Here is a 19,062-nt window from a genome sequence, read left to right as displayed (position 1 = left end):
ATGGCGGCGCCCACGAAAGTCGGCCATGTTGGAAAACAGCCCACCAGCCTCGACGGAGGACTGGGATCGGTCTCACGGATTTCCATGGCGACACAAAATCGATACTTACAGTGTCCTGTGGTCCTAAACGACAGAGGTCCGTCCAACAAGCGGCCATGATGGAGACTGAGAGACTTGTGTCCGAGGCACTTATATACCTTTCTATTCGTTCCAAAGCATCCTGGGACGGTGACCTCATCGGGAACCAATCCTAGACTTGCCTCAGTCCCTTCTCGGTCGAAGGGTTAAAATAGGGGTAAGGGGTACTCCCCGTTCCAAAGCATCGTGGGACCGTGACCTCATCGGGAACCAATCTTAGACTTGCCCCACTCCTATCGCGGTCGTAGGGGTAAAAATTGGGGTGAGGGGTACTCCCCGTTCCAAAGCATCGTGGGACGGTGACCTCATCGGGAACCAATCCTAGACTTGTCCCACTCCCTTCTCGGCCAAAGGGGTAAAATAGGGATAAGGGGGTACTCCCTCTTAGTCTGCTATATAAAACCTTCACACGTTTTGAAAAGGACCAAAACAAAGTTTGTTGACTCACGAAAGAAGACTACTAGGATTGACCCCCGAAGTAGATGAGTTCAAGGACAAATGTTTCATCTGTCAAGGCGACCTCGTCATTAACTCCTTGACTCGATGTAGTGCGAAAACTTATTGCTGTGGAAAATTTTTGCACAAGAGATGTTTGCAACAGGAGTTACAATACTCAGATAAGTGCGGACATTGCAAAACCTCAAATCCTCGGGGGAATGGAGATGAGGCACAACTTTCACCTTGGGAGGATGTGGTACTCGAGAGGATTACCAACGCAACGAATGCCATCAATAGGTATCGGCGAGGGGGACGGCCTTATCATAGTCACAATCGTTATATTGTTTCGTGGAGGACCTTGCCGTACCATGCGAATCTTTCCATCTGGTTTGAATTTTATACAAGACTCACCATCTTCGTGCAGCAAAGGCGAAACGCTACCCTGTACATCCATGCCTATGTCAACTTGCCGTGGATGACCATTACTCAATCAATAAGACAGACGGTGTATGAAATGTTCAGTAGAAACATCCCAACGGAAGTAATGCTCTGCGTACGCGAAGTAAAGTTAAGGTTATTGTTCCTGTCGTGGCTGCACTACGACGCTGAGGATGAAGTGATTATCAACAGATTAACTCTTCAGTCATCTTTTTCACCCCCCCCATTTACCCTGAAGACACAGCTTGGGTGTAACGTGTAACTTTTATTGTAACTCAAAAAACTCGTAAAACAAAACAAAAACAAAAACAAAGAGTCTGAGTCTTTATAACGTTTATTGAATAATGATAATAAAAATAACAACATGAACTCCGAAAGAGAATTGATTACAATTTTTAACTCTTTAACTCTTGACCGTCGGTATTCCACAAAGTGTTGGGAACTAAACTCATTTCCAGTTTCACAGACGCTTGGTCCCTGGCCCCAAAACGCACGATATTCTGCCCTAGTTTTCTTTGCTTTTGGTCATGAAGTCTTTGCCTGATCCGTTCCTTATTCTTGGCATAGTAACTTCTCCAATACTCGTTGATCCGTTCCCTGTTGTTTTTACAGTATTGTCTTCGATAATTTCTGATGTGCTCCGTGTTCTGTTGACAATAGGCTCTCTGGCTGCTGGCGAGTCGTTCCTTGTTGTTTTCATACCATCTTTTACCGCGGGTTTTGAGAATCCCGACGTTCTCTGCACGATATCTTTTTTGTTGGGCCAGGATTCGCTGTCTGTTCTTAGCATAATATTTTTTGTGGTAGGCCTTTTTACAGACAACCCTCTGGTCATTCCCTGACAGTTGATTGAAGCAATTCATCTTGGATGTGTGGCGTCATACAAATAATGACTAAAACCCTGGAATCACACACTCTTATAAGAGTCACATGGCTAATTCAGGTCTTAACCTCTTCTTCTACTTCCTCTTCGTCATCATCGTCGGGGAGTAACTTCTTCCGCATTAGTCTGTTTAGCAGGAATTTCCGTTTTGCCACTGCCGACTCGGCCGCTTCGTCAAAATCCATGTCGTCTTCCTCAATAAAGCGTCGAAGAGTCTTCATGACTTTACGGTGTATTGCGTCGTGTTTGATACGGTGAGTCCATTTTAGAAGCTCTAAGTAAGTCCTCCGTAGCCTTCTTCTACTTACAGGTAATAGGACGTTGAAAGCAGCATTTTCGGCATAGCTTTGGGATTTCCCCTTATCCAGGAACTGCTGGACTTCTTTCAGGTAGGTTTCTTTGACGTCTTCCCCGACGTTTTGACGTAGCGGACTCCACGGATCTGGTTCACCGTCGTCCGCTTCTTCTTCCTCTTCGGAGCTGCTACTATCCTCATCTTCTTTCTATTCCTCTTCAGGCTCCTCTTCATCCACCTCTTCTTCCTCTTCTACGTTGTCATCATTGTTATCTTCTACGGGGCCAAAAATATCTGTTGAACGATCATCCATGATTCTCGTCGACCTTCACCCAAGACAACGTGCTTCAAATGAGCCGAGTCGATTAAACTGATGTTTAATATACCATTTTGGGCAATGATCAGACATTCTCTTTCTTTCTTCGATGCCAGCGCGGGTATCCTTCGTGCGTCATAAGGTGACTAAACACGCGTTTCCTGTCATCACTGGCGGGATGTAAATCCAGGACCGTGTACCCAAACGGTCGTTCGGTCACTTTTTGATACGCGTCCATCATGTCTTGCCAGCAAGTGGGAAAAGCTTGAAGCAGTAAATTCTTCATCCCTAATTGATCTCTTGGATTTTTGAAGGCTACGATGTAGTGGGCGTTCCTGGAAATACCCTTGGCGTATTTCCCTGGTGGAAACATGTCTTGGCACAAGTACAACACGGTGATATTTTGATGATGAGAGTGTTTGGTGAATAAGTCTAGCAACGCTTTGTCCTCTCCTCCCTCTGCCATCAGATCGTCTAATACGAGTAATTCACCCTTCGGAAACCATGACTTGAGATGGTGACTCTGGAATCCCTTCATGAAATTGCACACCAGCTTCTTCCATGTCTCTAAATCCGTCTTGCCACGCCCCGTAGCAATAATGAATCGTAGTGGGAGGGTTTACAAACAATCCTTCCAAGTGATCCAAGAGTAACGATTCGGTAAAACAAGTCTTGCCACAACCAGAAGGGCCCACGATCAAAATACTGGAGGATGTCTTGAACCGAAACGCTTCTCCCATTTCTATTCTACTAGGGATCCCATGGTGCTTTTCGGTAGGAAATGTGATATTTGGGACATCTCGTGTCTTTTCTGATCCACTGCTTTGACAACTATGTTTTTCTTGACGAATTCTACTGTCTGTACGAGAGAATAGTCTATGACAATATCGACAATAAAGGGACACGACTCCTTGCTAGTTTGACTCAAAATGAATTGAGGCAGTTACTGCCTTAGTTTTATACATGATTAATGATGGAGTTGACGAGTGTGGTGGAGGTGGTGGCGGCGGTGGGGGCGATGGCGTTGGTGGTGGTGGTGGTGGTGTAGGTGGTGGATGTGGCGGTGGTGGTGAATGTGGTGGATGTGGTGGTGGTGGTGAATGTGGTGGTGGTGTTGGTGGTGGATGTGGTGGTCGTGGAAACGGTGGTGGTGTAGGTGGTGGATGTGGTGGTGGTGAATGTGGTGGTGGTGGTGAATATGGTGATGGTGAACGTAGTGGTGGTGTAGGTGGTGGTGGTGGTGGCGGTGGTAAATGTGTTGGTGGTGGTAAATGTGTTGGTGGTGGTGGATGCGGTGGTGGTGGTGTAGGTGGTGGATGTGGCAGTGGTGGTGGTGAATGTGGTGGTGGTGGCGGTGGTGACGGTGGTGGATGTGGTGGTGGTGAATGTGGTTGTTGTGATGGTGCATGTGGTGGTGGTGGTGAAGCGGTGGTGGTGGTGAATGTGGTGGTGGTGGTGAATGTGGCGGTAGTGGCGGTGGTGGCGGTGGTGGCGGTGGTGGTGAATGTGGTGGTGGTGTAGGTGGTGGTGGTATCGTAAAAGATGGTATGAAAACAACAAGGAACGACTCGCCAGCAGCCAGAGAGCCTATTGTCAACAGAACACGGAGCACATCAGAAATTATCGAAGACAATACTGTAAAAACAACAGGGAACGGATCAACGAGTATTGGAGAAGTTACTATGCCAAGAATAAGGAACGGATCAGGCAAAGACTTCATGACCAAAAGCAAAGAAAACTAGGGCAGAATATCGTGCGTTTTGGGGCCAGGGACCAAGCGTCTGTGAAACTGGAAATGAGTTTAGTTCCCAACACTTTGTGGAATACCGACGGTCAAGAGTTAAAGAGTTAAAAATTGTAATCAATTCTCTTTCGGAGTTCATGTTGTTATTTTTATTATCATTATTCAATAAACGTTATAAAGACTCAGACTCTTTGTTTTTGTTTTTGTTTTGTTTTACGAGTTTTTTGAGTTACAATAAAAGTTACACGTTACACCCAAGCTGTGTCTTCAGGGTAAATGGGGGGGTGAAAAAGATGACTGAAGAGTTAATCTGTTGATAATCACTTCATCCTCAGCGTCGTAGTGCAGCCACGACAGGAACAATAACCTTAACTTTACTTCGCGTACGCAGAGCATTACTTCCGTTGGGATGTTTCTACTGAACATTTCATACACCGTCTGTCTTATTGATTGAGTAATGGTCATCCACGGCAAGTTGACATAGGCATGGATGTACAGGGTAGCGTTTCGCCTTTGCTGCACGAAGATGGTGAGTCTTGTATAAAATTCAAACCAGATGGAAAGATTCGCATGGTACGGCAAGGTCCTCCACGAAACAATATAACGATTGTGACTATGATAAGGCCGTCCCCCTCGCCGATACCTATTGATGGCATTCGTTGCGTTGGTAATCCTCTCGAGTACCACATCCTCCCAAGGTGAAAGTTGTGCCTCATCTCCATTCCCCCGAGGATTTGAGGTTTTGCAATGTCCGCACTTATCTGAGTATTGTAACTCCTGTTGCAAACATCTCTTGTGCAAAAATTTTCCACAGCAATAAGTTTTCGCACTACATCGAGTCAAGGAGTTAATGACGAGGTCGCCTTGACAGATGAAACATTTGTCCTTGAACTCATCTACTTCGGGGGTCAATCCTAGTAGTCTTCTTTCGTGAGTCAACAAACTTTGTTTTGGTCCTTTTCAAAACGTGTGAAGGTTTTATATAGCAGACTAAGAGGGAGTACCCCCTTATCCCTATTTTACCCCTTTGGCCGAGAAGGGAGTGGGACATGTCTAGGATTGGTTCCCGATGAGGTCACCGTCCCACGATGCTTTGGAACGGGGAGTACCCCTCACCCCAATTTTTACCCCTACGACCGCGATAGGAGTGGGGCAAGTCTAAGATTGGTTCCCGATGAGGTCACGGTCCCACGATGCTTTGGAACGGGGAGTACCCCTTACCCCTATTTTAACCCTTCGACCGAGAAGGGACTGAGGCAAGTCTAGGATTGGTTCCCGATGAGGTCACCGTCCCAGGATGCTTTGGAACGAATAGAAAGGTATATAAGTGCCTCGGACACAAGTCTCTCAGTCTCCATCATGGCCGCTTGTTGGACGGACCTCTGTCGTTTAGGACCACAGGACACTGTAAGTATCGATTTTGAAGTTGCATGACATTTTTTGCGTGACCCTGGCGTGATTTGTGTCGCCATGGAAATCCGTGAGACCGATCCCAGTCCTCCGTCGAGGCTGGTGGGCTGTTTTCCAACATGGCCGACTTTCGTGCACTGCGTGAAAGCCAAAATATTCTAGAGTATTCTAGACTCGAATATGTGATGGTGACGCAATAGAATCCTAGAGTATTCAAGCCGCACACAACACGTGACGTACACCTAGAATATTCGTGTCGAATACGGTGGAATAAGCTCCGTTCATAATCGTTCGAGGATTTTCGTTAAAGTATACCACACATCTGTCGTACTCCTAGAGTATGATGGCGAACCCTTTGTAAAAAGAACTTTATAAAAGAAGGTAACAGTTCGGGTGCATAGCATTCTCCTGGAAGCAAAATTTAGACTATAAATTCAAAGTATGTGCGATCTGCGCGTGTATACGTTTATCCTCGAATACGTGATCTTGACGCCAAAGCTATAGAATTCTAGAGTATTCATGGCGTGTACAACCGTGACGTGGACCTGGAATATTCTTATCGAATATGGGCATACGCCAGGAGCACGACCGTGTATTCGTTCGTTGACCAGAACAATAATTATCTCCTCAGAGCTTTATTATCTAGCTCTCTGCACGCACTGCAGGCCTATGATGAGGGAGCATCATAGGCCTGCAGTCCGTGCAGAGAGCTAGATAATAAAGCTCTGAGGAGATAATATTGTACTTTTTTGGTTCATGTTGTCGGCGCGGCGCATGTGTTTTGCTTGAATCAAGAAATTTACACACTTTGTTGTAACTTCGAATTCCCCTCATTCGGTTTTGACGGACGTTTTCGGGATAATCACTACAAAGCGATTTCTCTTTGTGTGACCCGTCTCGTCTGAAGTGGTTAACACAGCACGAAACCACAAATTGGACACTACGGGATACGTAAAGTTCCGCAAAGTTAAACTGACTAGAGACACGTAAAGCTGCGCAAAGTTTGGTTAGTAAGAGGAATCAAGTTCGTTTCGGAGAAATTTTGGTGTATTCAGTGGAGAAAGTCCCGAGACCTTCAGGCAAATATCTTTTCTCTGTGGGATGAATTTAACTCCGGAGCTCGCAGGGCAACGAAACTCCTAAATAACGGCCCAATAGCTTCCTCAGTCGACTTCCTGCCATCATATCAACATTGCATTACGCTTGAACAAGAAATCACAAAACGTATTACGAAGTCGAAAACACTTGAATCAGATTTTTTTCCTCGAGGTTACTTTTGAAACGAAATTGGCTTTAAATATGTTTCGAAACGACTTGTGACGAAATGAGAGAAACGACCTACATCAGTATTCTGAGTGTCCGACCTTCAACAAGCACGGATCAGCGGTTTTCCACATTAGATACCAGGTTCTCTCGTGGGCGCCGCCATCTTGAATTCTTAATTCGGCTCCTGATTGGCTGAAATTTGTGGCGGCCATCTTGGATTTGGAAAACAATAGCATCCATTGTTCTCCAAACAATAGCCTATTGTCTTTCTCGGCTCCTGATTGGTTACCGGTCATGTGAGCTTGTATTACTATTGTTAGCGGTTGTTCAGCTCCGTTATTATTCTCCTCTTCTGTATAGGTGTTCTTTACTTGTAATTTCCTAGTTTACTAGCCTAAATGGTACGATATATTTGTATTTTGCCGGGGTTTTTGGTCCAAAGTAGTGGACAACCCGGCCTAACTGGCATAATATGCTTGTCTATGGGGTTTAGGTCCGACGTAGCGGACACCCTAGCCTAACTGGCATGATATGTTTGTATGTGGGGTTTTCGATCCAAAGTAGAGGACACCCCAGCCTAACTGGTGTGATATGTTTGTACATTGGGTTTTTGGTCCAAAGTAGTGGACACCCGAACCTCACCGGCATGATGTGTTTGTACATGGGGTTTTGTGGTCCAAAGTAGTGGACACCCCAGCCTAACTTGCGTGATATGTTTGTACATGGAATTTTGTGGTCCAAAGTAGTGGACACCCCAGCCTAACTGGCGTGATATGTTTGTACATGGGGTTTTGTGGTCCAAAGTAGTGGACACCCCAACCTCACCGGCATGATATGTTTGTACATGGGGTTTTGTGGTCCAAAGAAGTGGACATCCCAGCCTAACTGGTATGATATGTTTATACATGGGGTTTTGTGGTCCAAATAGTGGACATCCCAGCCTAACTGGCATGATAAGTTTATACACGGGGCTTTTTGGTCCAGAGTAGTGGACACCCCAGCCTAACTGGCATTATATGTTTATACATGGGGTTTTTTGGTCCAAAGTAGTGGACACCCCAGCCGGCCTAACTGGCATGATATGTTTATACATGGGGTTTTGTGGTCCAAAGTAGTGGACACCCCAGCCTAACTGGCATGATATGTTTATACATGGGGCTTTGTGGTCCAGAGTAGTGGACACCTCAGCCTAACTGGCATGATATGTTTGTACATGGGGTTTTGTGGTCCAAAGTAGTGGACACCCCAGCCTAACTGGCGTGATATGTTTATGTACGGGGATTTTCGTCCAAAGTAGTGGACACCCCAGCCTAACTGGCATCATGTGTTTGTAAATGGGGATTGGTCCAAAGTTCTGGACAAACCAGGCTGTCTGCTAGTTGTGTGCAAATTCATTTGCACTGTAACCTTAAAAACGTTGAATTTGTATACGCAAGAGACTTTGGTCCAAAGTAGTTGACACTCTAGCCATAAAGGCAGTCAGATGTAAAGCTCGTTTAGTTTGTGTTATGTTTGTGCACGTCCTGCGTGTATATGTAATAAATGTGCTCAGTCGTCAAATACATATTGTATTCACATCTACTCTGAAGATGAGCTTTTTACAAGAATCCACGAGGACAGATCAGCTCCAGCGATGGAAGAGGCATTTTGAATCCGTATTGAACAGACCAGGCCCAAGCCAATTACCAGATCCTCTGCCTGCAGATGTTCCCCTGAACATCGGCACAGGACCTATTTCCAAAGGAGAAATAAGATCAGCCCTCACTCAACTAAAGAATGCCAAAGCTCCAGGGGGTAGATAACATCCCTCCTGAAGCATTGAAGGAGGGAGGTCCTTGTACTGTGGCGGCACTGCATAGAATTTTAACCTTCGCATGGGAGAAAGAAGAGATTCCAGATGACTGGAAGAGAGGTCTTCTAGTAAAGCTGACAAAGAAAGGGGACCTTTGTCGGTGCGGTAACTGGAGGGGAATAATGTTGCTCTCGATACCCAGCAAAGTCTTAACCCGGGTCATATTGAACCGAATGAGGGTGGCGGTTGATGAAGCCCTGAGAGATGAGCAGGCGGGATTTAGGAAGGATCGCTCCTGTACCGATCAAATTGCCACTTTGAGGATTATTGTAGAGCAATCAATCGAGTGGTCATCCCCCCTGTACTTGCTATTCGTGGATTTTGAGAAAGCCTTCGATTCTTTGGATAGGGAGGCTATGTGGAGGATTCTTCGTCATTATGGCATACCCGACAAAGTCATCAATATGCTCAAGGTTCAGTATGAGGGCTTTACTTGCCAAGTGCTTCATGGAGGAACTTTGACCAACCCCATCGAGGTCAAGACCGGTGTGAGACAGGGGTGCCTTCTTTCGCCGTTGCTATTCCTCATGGTACTTGATTGGGTGTCGAAGAATGCATATGAGCGTAAACGTTTGGGACTCCAATGGACACTGACCCAACGCCTAGAAGACTTGGATTATGCTGACGACCTTTGCTTACTAACACACCGACTAGTTGATATGAAAGAGAAGGGAGAAAGATTACAAAAGACTGGTGGGCCGGTTCGACTCAAAATCAACATCCAGAAAACAAAGGAGATGCGAATTGGCGTGAGGCAACAAGAATCGTTGGAACTCCATGGGGAAGGTGTTGAAAGAGTGTCTGAGTTCACGTATTTGGGAAGCATCATTAGTGAAACTGGCGGAACTGATGAGGACATAACAGCCAGGATCAGGAAAGCGCAATCGACATTCTCAATGCTTATGCCTGTGTGGAAGGAAAAATGTATCAGATTGCAAACGAAGCTCAGGATTTTCAATACAAACGTGAAGTCTGCCCTTCTGTATGGTTCAAAAACATGGAGATCGACAAAACTACTGACCAAGAAATTGCAAACCTTTACCAACAAGTGTTTAAGGAAGATCCTGAACATCCGCTGGCCAGAGGTCATTTCAAATGAAGAACTATGGGAAAGGACACAACAAATACGTATAGAAGAAAGCATTATGAGAAGAAAATGGACATGGATCGGGCATACGCTACGGAAGCCTGAGAATAATATCACCCGTTGCGCTCTCGAGTGGAACCCTCAGGGGTCTAGAAGAAGAGGTCGCCCAAAGCAATCCTGGAGGCGAAGTGTGATAGCTGAGCTCGCCAAGAACAAGTTCACGTGGGTAGAGGCAAAGCGAACTGCCAGTAATAGAGTTAGGTGGAGATCCATGGTTGACGCCCTATACTCCCCTTTAGGAGCGAAGATGGCCTAATGTAATGTACGAGGACAGATTGTACAAGTGGTCGGCGATAGCAGTTTATACCTTGCTGATGAACAGTTATTGGATGATTTATGTAGTTTCTCATTCTTGTAGTTGCTGTAATGTAGTTTGGGTTGGTTCTTGCCAGGTCCTCCCCAAATAACCCTATTTGGGCACGGCGGAAAAACCGCTGCTCATGCGCAGTAGATTTCGGTTCGTCTTCCCGCCTTTCCATTTTCAAAATGGCGGACGACGAATCAAAAACGAACACGTCATTGTCATGGCTTTTGGCAAGATCTTGCCCGCTCAAGGCAGTTACAAACAAGTCGGCTACTTTGAGCAATGATCCGTGCTGCTGTTTTGACTGTGATAGAGAGGATCGGAACGGTGTTGTCAGTTTTCTCAGGCGATAAAGACAGCTCTTCCGAAACGAAACTTTCAGCTTTTCCAAATTCACCCGAGGTACCGATTTTCCTTTTCTTAAGGTCGTGTCAAGTTCTTTAAGGTTTTGAACCGCAATTTCTTGTAGCTTGTTTAATTTTACGGAACATATAAAATATGACTTTTTTTTCGTGCTGATGAAAATTTTTAAATGCTATTTGTTCATGAACTTTTGTATCGTTGCCTGAAGAAAGAAAAGTGGAGGACGAGTTCGTAAGTAGTACACACTAATGCCTAATGTTGTTGTGTTTTTCGCTTGTGTGCTATTCATTCGTGCTTTGTTTTGCCGCTTCAGTGGATGCCCTGTACTGCCATGAGCTGAAAACTTGTAGTAAGCTTACAGAGGTTTAGTATGGCATTGTAGAAAGTTGTATTGTATATGTAATACAGCTTGAAGGATAAAATAAATTGCTCTTTGTTTATGTTAGCCTGTGTTTGATATTATGGCTTATGCTACTTCGCACTTACTACGATTCTTGTTCCTTGGCTACGCAGCTTTCCTCGCAGCTGCGGGCTTCGTTATTGCAAACATTTCTCCATTGTGTTAACGAAAAAAGCAATCCGCCAAAAGGGGTTCTTGTTCCGCTTTACACTGGGGGAACATTCGTTCATGTGAAGGCTTGTAGTTACATCGAAATTCAGTAAGTGTAAAACGCAGACTGTGCACTGGAGACTGCAGAGTAAGCGGGAAATACATACTGCAGACATTATTATAACTGAATCGTGTTTTATCGAGAGCTAACCTTAAACAGGCTAACTGGAGAAAATATTCAGGCTAACCCTGGGGCGGATACAGAGCAGGGGTTTCGAGATACGAGCTGCCAAAAGGCGGTCCCCTGTGGGGGGACCAGTGGCTTTCATGCTGGAAATTTTTGAAATTGTGGTCCTTGAATTGGAAATAGGATTTCTGTTATTCTGAGGCCAAGTTAGCATGTTACGTTTTATTTCTTTCTTTTTTTCAATCTAGGGGGTTCGACTGAACCAGCCAAAGCCCCCTAGATCCTTCCCAGCTAACCCGAGTGATATTCAGTCTAACCCTAGAACTATTTATGCTTAACTCTCACTTCTTTTAGCTTGAATAAGGTTGGTCTGTTTACTGGTAACACACAGTAACACTTAAAAAGTCTTCAGTCTGCATTTTAACACCTGACCTGCAGTCCAAAGTGCGTCTTACACCGACCACATTGGAAAGCATGCCTTTTTGCAAAAAGCACCATTGTGAGAAAACACATGAAAACTGCACCATCCCTCCTCCCCCAATAGTAAGTTTAAGTCTTGTTCCAAGCAAATACCATATGCCATCTCTCCTAGATACTTTTAAGGAGAAGGTTCAGTAGCCTACACTGCAACAAAATTCTACTGTTTCATATAATTGTGTTCCAGATAAATTCTATACCCTTGCAGACCCTGCCACCAAATTTTGTTTACTCTCTCCCCCAACTTCCAACCATCTTAAGGGGTCACCACCTTGTTGTAGAGGGATGGTTTTTGTATCTAAGACCCTATGAGCTATGTCAGCTGGAGTCTTGTACTTCTGGTATGTTGAAGGATAGGGACCAGACAAATTGTGATCACCTGGCTTTCTAGGTTGGGTGTTGGGCTGAGGGCTGAGGGCTGATAACCCACTACTGTAGAAAATAAGGCTATAGCAGATACAGAAGATATTCAAATCTCTATCAACATCAGTGAAGCAGCAAGGCTCATATCATAACACATGCATTTGGAGCAAACCCCTTCCTCTGAACACCCCATTGAAAATGCCAGTTCACGTTCATACTTTCCTTTTCAAAGTTTTAAGTTTCAAATTCTTCCGCCCGCCCACCCCCCCCCCCCCCCCCCAACTCAGAATTTCCATTGACCTCCCTTGAGGTGGATATGGTTATCTTCTGGCACCGCAATTCACTTTTTGGTAAATTAATCAGATCAGGCAAATGATGTCTCAGCAAAATGTTAATCTGATTAAAATGCAACTTAGAGATTTGCAATTCCAAAATAAAAACTACTGTTAAGTTAACCTCTCCCATTCCCAAACAAAGAGACCAAACAAGCGTGACTAGAATTGTTTCATTAAAAACACCGCCCAAATATAGAAAACTAAACTGAAATAAAAGTAAAATCCAACACAAACACACAAGCAATGAGCATCATTAAAAAACTGGATCATTGGATAATGCAATTTGAGAGTTTTCATTGTTTTAGCCATCAGGGGTTATGAGCCATTATACCATGCTCTACAAATATGGAAAGCGTATGCATGATTTTTTGAGCTTTTTTATTGTTATTTAAGTCTAGTTTTCTATATTTTAGGGGCCTTTTTAATAAAACAATTATTCCACTCGTGCCTTTTGGATATGAGAAGATTAAAGCCAACTCAGCGCTATGTGCCTTATTGGCTATCTATTATCTCATATCCAACACGCTCTTGTGGAATAATTGATAATTATTCACTCCCTAACGAGTGAATGATGCGTGATCCAAACAACAACAAAATGGCTGGCGAAAACTTATGTTCCGCCAGTGTTTCTCAAACGGAAATCCTGAGAATACAAGAAGATACTGTACCAGAAAATACAAAAAAGTCTTCAAAGTTTTGAATTTTCAATTTTCATTTCAAGTGAAAATGAAAACTTTGATTGAGCAATGAAATTGTTTTGCAAACAGACTTTTCATTTAGATTGCTGATTTGAACTGTGTTAAAAGACCATTTTGTGAGATTGTGATCAACGAGGATTTTATCGCAGGTTAACTAGACTTGCCATGTTAGAAGATTCTGTCAAGAATTGTGCACATCTTCATACCGCTTGCATGTTTTCAACGCATGAGAGGTCAATTAAATTATCTTTTAATGGTTTCCTTTTCATCTGTTGTTGAGATCACTTTGTACATATACTAAAAACTTGTCAATCTCAGTGAATAACAGCCACTATTCACCTCAATTGCAAAGAATAATTGTTAAATATCGCATAAACTTCCAGACCAAACTATTATGATCTGCAAATTTTTAAGAAGTCAAATCCCAACCAAGTTGTTTACCAAACTATAATTTTTCTGTCTTCAAACATTTTTCTTTATTAATTACTGGGGAATCCTGCATGTTCCATGCATTTGGTTCCTTAATTATCCCTTTTATTATTCCTTAATCTTTTTATGAAAGGGGACATATCATTTAGTATCCTCTCCAAGGAAGATGGCATTCATTTCATCCATGAAAGAAACTTCTTCAAGTTGATGTACATGGCCACGTCACACTGTCTCCAGCCAGAGAATCAAGTAATTGAAAGAGAGGAGGAGAGTGTGAAAACCTGAGGTCTAACTGTGTTAAAAAAGAGGAAAAAATGTAAAATTAAATTAAGCTATACTTCGGCTTCATCCTTTGAATACTTATTACATTGCAAGAAGAAATGTCATTAACTTAGTATCTGCACTGTTCATACATTATACAACACTGCATAGAGCATTAAAGACTATGGAACTCCTTTCAACCTATATTGTGAATACCTCATCATTTTGCTAGCTTTGTAACTGGGAAGTTTAAATCATGTAGTACAGCATAGTCATGAAGTACAACAAAAGGAGTGTTACTTCTTGAGGTTTCACTTAATAAAAAATAAATAAATAAAAACATTTCATTAACCTCATCATCATCAGACTAATTAAACCCAAAAAAGTCTGCCTTCAGGTCAAAAATTAATTCTGCAAGATAACTTTTAAAAATTCTTTCAAAACCACGCAATTAGTCCATTCAATAACAACAAAACAAAAAAACTTAGTGTACATCTGTCATATCAGATTCTTGCACCGCTGCAAGAACTTTTAAATTATAGACAACACAAGCCAGAGGATATTTCCAAACGTAGAAAGAAATGTGTCACCTTGAATAGCATGCTGATATCCGGACTGAACATAAGTTGGCTACGCTTTTAAAACATTAATTGCATGTAAGATTTATATCCTTAAATCTACAAAATTAAGCTCATTTACAGTACAGTGTCAACGGTTTTCGTCATTTATTTATATGAACATGGCAGACAAAAAACCTAACGGGTCTCTTCCCAGAGGCAAGTCAAGATATGACGGGTAATTCAAATGATAGCGAACAAAATCTTCAACTTTTAAGATGTAAACTCATCGAGCCAAAAAGTTTCCGAAGCCACACACGAACTAGAAAATGTTGCCACTAGCAAAAATCAACCATTTACGGAAGGAAAGGAAAAAAAACTTGGCTTACCTTTCAATATAGCTTTCCATTATGCTGTGTTCATTGTGTTAAGTCATATGTACACCAATATCTGCAGCAGAAGAGTATTGTAAATAAACTAAGCACGTGCCTCCGCTTGGCACAAAATGAACACGACACCAACGCACAAAAGAAATCACAACACAAAGAATAACACTCAAAGAAAGCGACAAAACCAGGCTAACATTTGCAACATACTTACTTTTGCTTAATCCGCATACTCTGTGACAAGTAGAGGTTCTAACTGGGTAAAAATCCACAATATTTCTTGCTGTTCGATGCTCCTGCTTGCAAAATGTTCAGACATTTTCGAAACTTGTTTGCAGCCGCAAATTGTCAGCGGCGAGCGCTTGACCATGCTCCAAGACAACGGATTTTTCAGCCAATCAGCGGTTTTTCCGCCGTGCCCCCTATTTGCCTATTGGCTGTGCGTTCATTCGTTGTGAAGTGGAGACAAAATGTTATATAGCTACTGGAGGAGTTAAAAATTAAAATAAGCGGCGACTAAAGCGTAAGTACTGGATACAGTCACCTTTCATGTACCCGAAACATGTGCGTATTTCGTGAGGTGTCAGTTCGCAGCGTGACTTATTAGACGTCACGTGACGAAATGCAGAGTCAGGTTGATTTTGACCTCAAAAGTTGCAATCCCAAAAGGAAGTTAGTATGTGTTACCGCAGACGTCTTCGTCAACCGTATTTCTTCCTCTTAATACTTTTGATTATTTTTGTTGTCTTATTTTTACTATTTAAATGGCCATCCGTTCCCAAAGTATCTCGCAAATCGGAGAAATGCCTTGTGTATAGTCCTGCTTTTCCATCTGAAGGTGGCCCTGGATGTAGTTCACGATGTGTGGCACGTAAAGGGAATGTTTCCACTCGCATGTATGGAGCAGCGTTTTGGAACAAATTTCATTCTTGGCCGAGCGAACTTATCGAGAATATGGAGCTCGCTGCGTCGATTTTGAAACAGTTTGGTCAAACGCAAAGTTTAAACACAGAGGGAGGTCGAGATCTTCATCTTGCGTTCGACTACTACTGCTGCTACACTAAGAACGAGGCTGTGAAAATCGGGAAATTCCTGAATAATTATTCTTGGAAAACTTTCGAGGTCTGGTTTGATAAGATAGAATGTGCAATCCACGGTTATGGCGATGCAGTTTCACTTGTACTCATGGTTGACAAGAAATCACAACAGGAGTTGACTTGGTGGGCACTGAAAAACGAACGAGATCTCGAACTTACAACTGGTGTGCGGAAGCACATTCCACACACCAGACTGCAGGACTTTCACATGACTCTCGGAACCGTTAATCAAAGCAATTTTCCAGTGCAGTCAGCGGTGGAAGAGATCAATAAAGTTATCCCACCAGGAACATGGCACAAAACGCCAGTCATTCTCAACCGACCGATTTGCCACAGATGCGAGAGACTAATGAAGGCACAATCTCTGGCTTAGCATGAAATCAGTAGATTTATTTCTCTAACCCAGGGACATAAAGCAAATCTCTTGTTAGACCTTATTATGCCTCTCCCAGCAGTTTGCTGGGAGAGGCATGAAACGGTAATTATGATGAAACGGTAATTATGATGAAAGGCCGGGGGGGGGGGGGGATGGGGTACTTCCAGAAAAGTTGGGTGGGGATGTTCGGCCACTTCCCAAAACCCTTACCCTATTTATGACCAAAATCTGCGTTTTTTGCTACCCTATTTATAACTTGACCAAAAATTAGATAGCCTATTTATGAAAGCTGTGGCTGACACAGTTGGCCTAAACATAAGTTATGAAGGGCTTTTGTTGACGCTCTTAATGATAATGATGAAAAAGTAGCTTGTCCTAAGAAACATACCCAATTCAAGACCAGAGTGCAAAAACCATACCCTATTTATAACCAAAATGGCCAAAATTGATACCCTGTTTATGACCAAAACGGCTAAAAAACCCTACCCTTTGGGGCTGCACATACCTATACAGCCCATATATGGGAGTACCCCCCACCCCCACCCGGGGGATTAAAGCTCTGCATGAAAGATTTGGATTCAAACCTATTGTAATTTTTGGTAAAGCCAAGTTTGTAAAGTATATGTGCACTTCAGCACACTCACTACACGCCTATTCCCAGTACGTGTATAAAAGACATATTAAGTGTCTATTTCTTTGTAACTCATCTATTTAAACATTTAATTTTTAAACCAAATTACACAACATGATTGCAGGCAAAGTTGGGACTAAGACAGCCTTTATTCACAACAATGTAATATATTACATACACCTAAGTTAATTGAACATCAATAAGTGAGATAAATCAAAATAAAATAAACCTAATTACAATCAACTACAGAAACAAAAGCAAAGTACAAGATAAACAAGGATACACAAGAATGTACAAGGCTTTCAAAATACTGTAAATAGTGACAAGGGAACTAGTCCAGTATAACACCCAAAAGGGGAGGGTTGGGTGGGAAAACTGCCAATATACCGATAGTTCTTACGATTGCTGGCAATTGCATACTGTGAATACTATGAGTCTAATGCACCCTTAATATACTCGTGTAATTGTACTTTTACTAGCGGCCAGTATATCGAACTTAGGTACGTGTACATATGTACATGCAATGAAATTTTTATTACAAAATCATTGTGCAATGAGGCTGACTGAGTCCCAGTATACATGTTTGTACTTTAGATAGGCTTCACCAAGGATGCTGATGCCTTCCGTAATTTCCAATAAGCAAAGCTTTTGCAAGGCAATAACACATAGATTTAGCCAAGCCTAAAAGCAGAGCTCCTCTGTTCATTTTGGAATGTTGTTGCTAATGAAAATAATCCAACATGTATGGGAGGTAAATTGTGAGCGATTTTATAGTTTCAGCCCGAACTAGGTGTAAGATGGTGTGATAATGAAAATAGAGCCTTGATTTCAAGGATTTCAGGGGAGCCACCAAAATTCTTGATAATGTAACAGAACTTTCTTCTGTGCTTTATGGTGGCATTTCTTGTTCTTTCCTACCTTATTCAGAAAAAAAGACACTTGTTTTAATCATTATAATCTTTCTTAGTTAACTTGGGGACTCCCACACAAAAGGAGTTTACACATTTTTTTGTTGTGGGGTATGATTGAAACGCAGTGGTTACAACAAAGAAAAGAAGCCTTGGAGCCAACTAGCTCATAGCTGTCGGAGCTTATCCCGTTTGCTGTAGCATGAAGCGGCTAGGAGTATTTCTACTCCCCCTGGATGGGATGCTAGTCCGTCACAGGTAACTTCTCCACAATTTGTTAGGTTTCCCCAACAATTCACTGGTACCAATTTATACCCTGGGTGGCTGGAGAGAGGCACTGTAAAAGTTAAGTGTCTTGCCCAAGAAAACAACAGTGTCCCCGGCGCAGGCTTGAGCCCGGACCGCTTGATCCAGGGATGAGTGCACTAACCATAATACCACTGTGCCTCCACAGTGGTTATGATATACTTAGTTCCTAAATCTCTACCAAATAAAATGAAAATACCGAAAATACCGAAATAGTTTTCTAACTTGATTCCCAAAGATAGAGTTAGCCATCTTCACTTTAGTATGGAGTCTCCTACTGCTGAAAGGTTTTGAAACATCTCTCAAAGTATAAGTATAGGCAAAATCACTCTGGCATGAACAGTAAATATGATGTTTTGTTGCTGATCATGAATACTTGCATAGGCTTCTAATAATAATTTTATTTTTCATTTACAATGTGATTTGTTCTTTTTTCATCTGAGATTGTGGACTACAGAAGCTTTTATTGGGTTCCTTTAATTAATTTTGCTATGATTAAATTATACCAAAAATTATAAGTAAGCTTTGAGTAAGTTATATTATGCACATTTATTTTGCCTGCAGTACACAACCAAATGCACTCAAGGGTTATGAGGCATAGGTACATTTGTCAGCCAAGCCCAACATATTCAAGATAATGTTTTTATTAACACATCAATTAAAGATAAGTACAGCAAAGTGGATAAACAATACATCAATATCATACATGAAATAGTTTATAAATTAGAGAATACTATTTACACAACACTAGGGAACAAATTAACCTTATTTGGATGTTGTGAATGGCAAGGCTGTCTGTAGAATGTCACAAATTTCTTTCTACTTAAATAATAATCCTGCAACTTTGCTTAAGACCCAGTTCTCAATTTCATGTTGGCAAAATATTACAGTAATTTATGCCATGCCC

At 42.5% G+C, this 19,062-nt stretch overlaps 1 long non-coding RNA gene and 1 pseudogene across 1 annotated transcript; both read right to left on the bottom strand.

Moving 5' to 3' along the window:
* Positions 1-1,238: 1,238 nt before the first annotated feature.
* Positions 1,239-3,152, bottom strand: LOC149097345 (uncharacterized; annotated as a pseudogene).
* Positions 3,153-13,655: 10,503 nt separating this feature from the next.
* LOC149097344 (uncharacterized) lies at positions 13,656-15,177 on the bottom strand. The gene is made up of 3 exons (XR_016204249.1): positions 15,052-15,177; positions 14,841-14,901; positions 13,656-13,925 (listed from the first exon to the last, which is right to left on the bottom strand). It is a non-coding gene; the product is annotated as an uncharacterized LOC149097344 (long non-coding RNA).
* Between the last annotated feature and the right edge of the window lie 3,885 nt (positions 15,178-19,062).

The sequence above is a fragment of the Orbicella faveolata genome, unplaced genomic scaffold (genome assembly GCF_042242905.1).
Source record: "Orbicella faveolata isolate gen_17 unplaced genomic scaffold, um_ofav_v1 contig_47, whole genome shotgun sequence".
NCBI classification, from domain to species: Eukaryota; Metazoa; Cnidaria; class Anthozoa; order Scleractinia; family Merulinidae; genus Orbicella; species Orbicella faveolata.
Note: the sequence above shows the minus strand (reverse complement) of the source record. Positions and strands in the feature narration are given on the sequence as shown.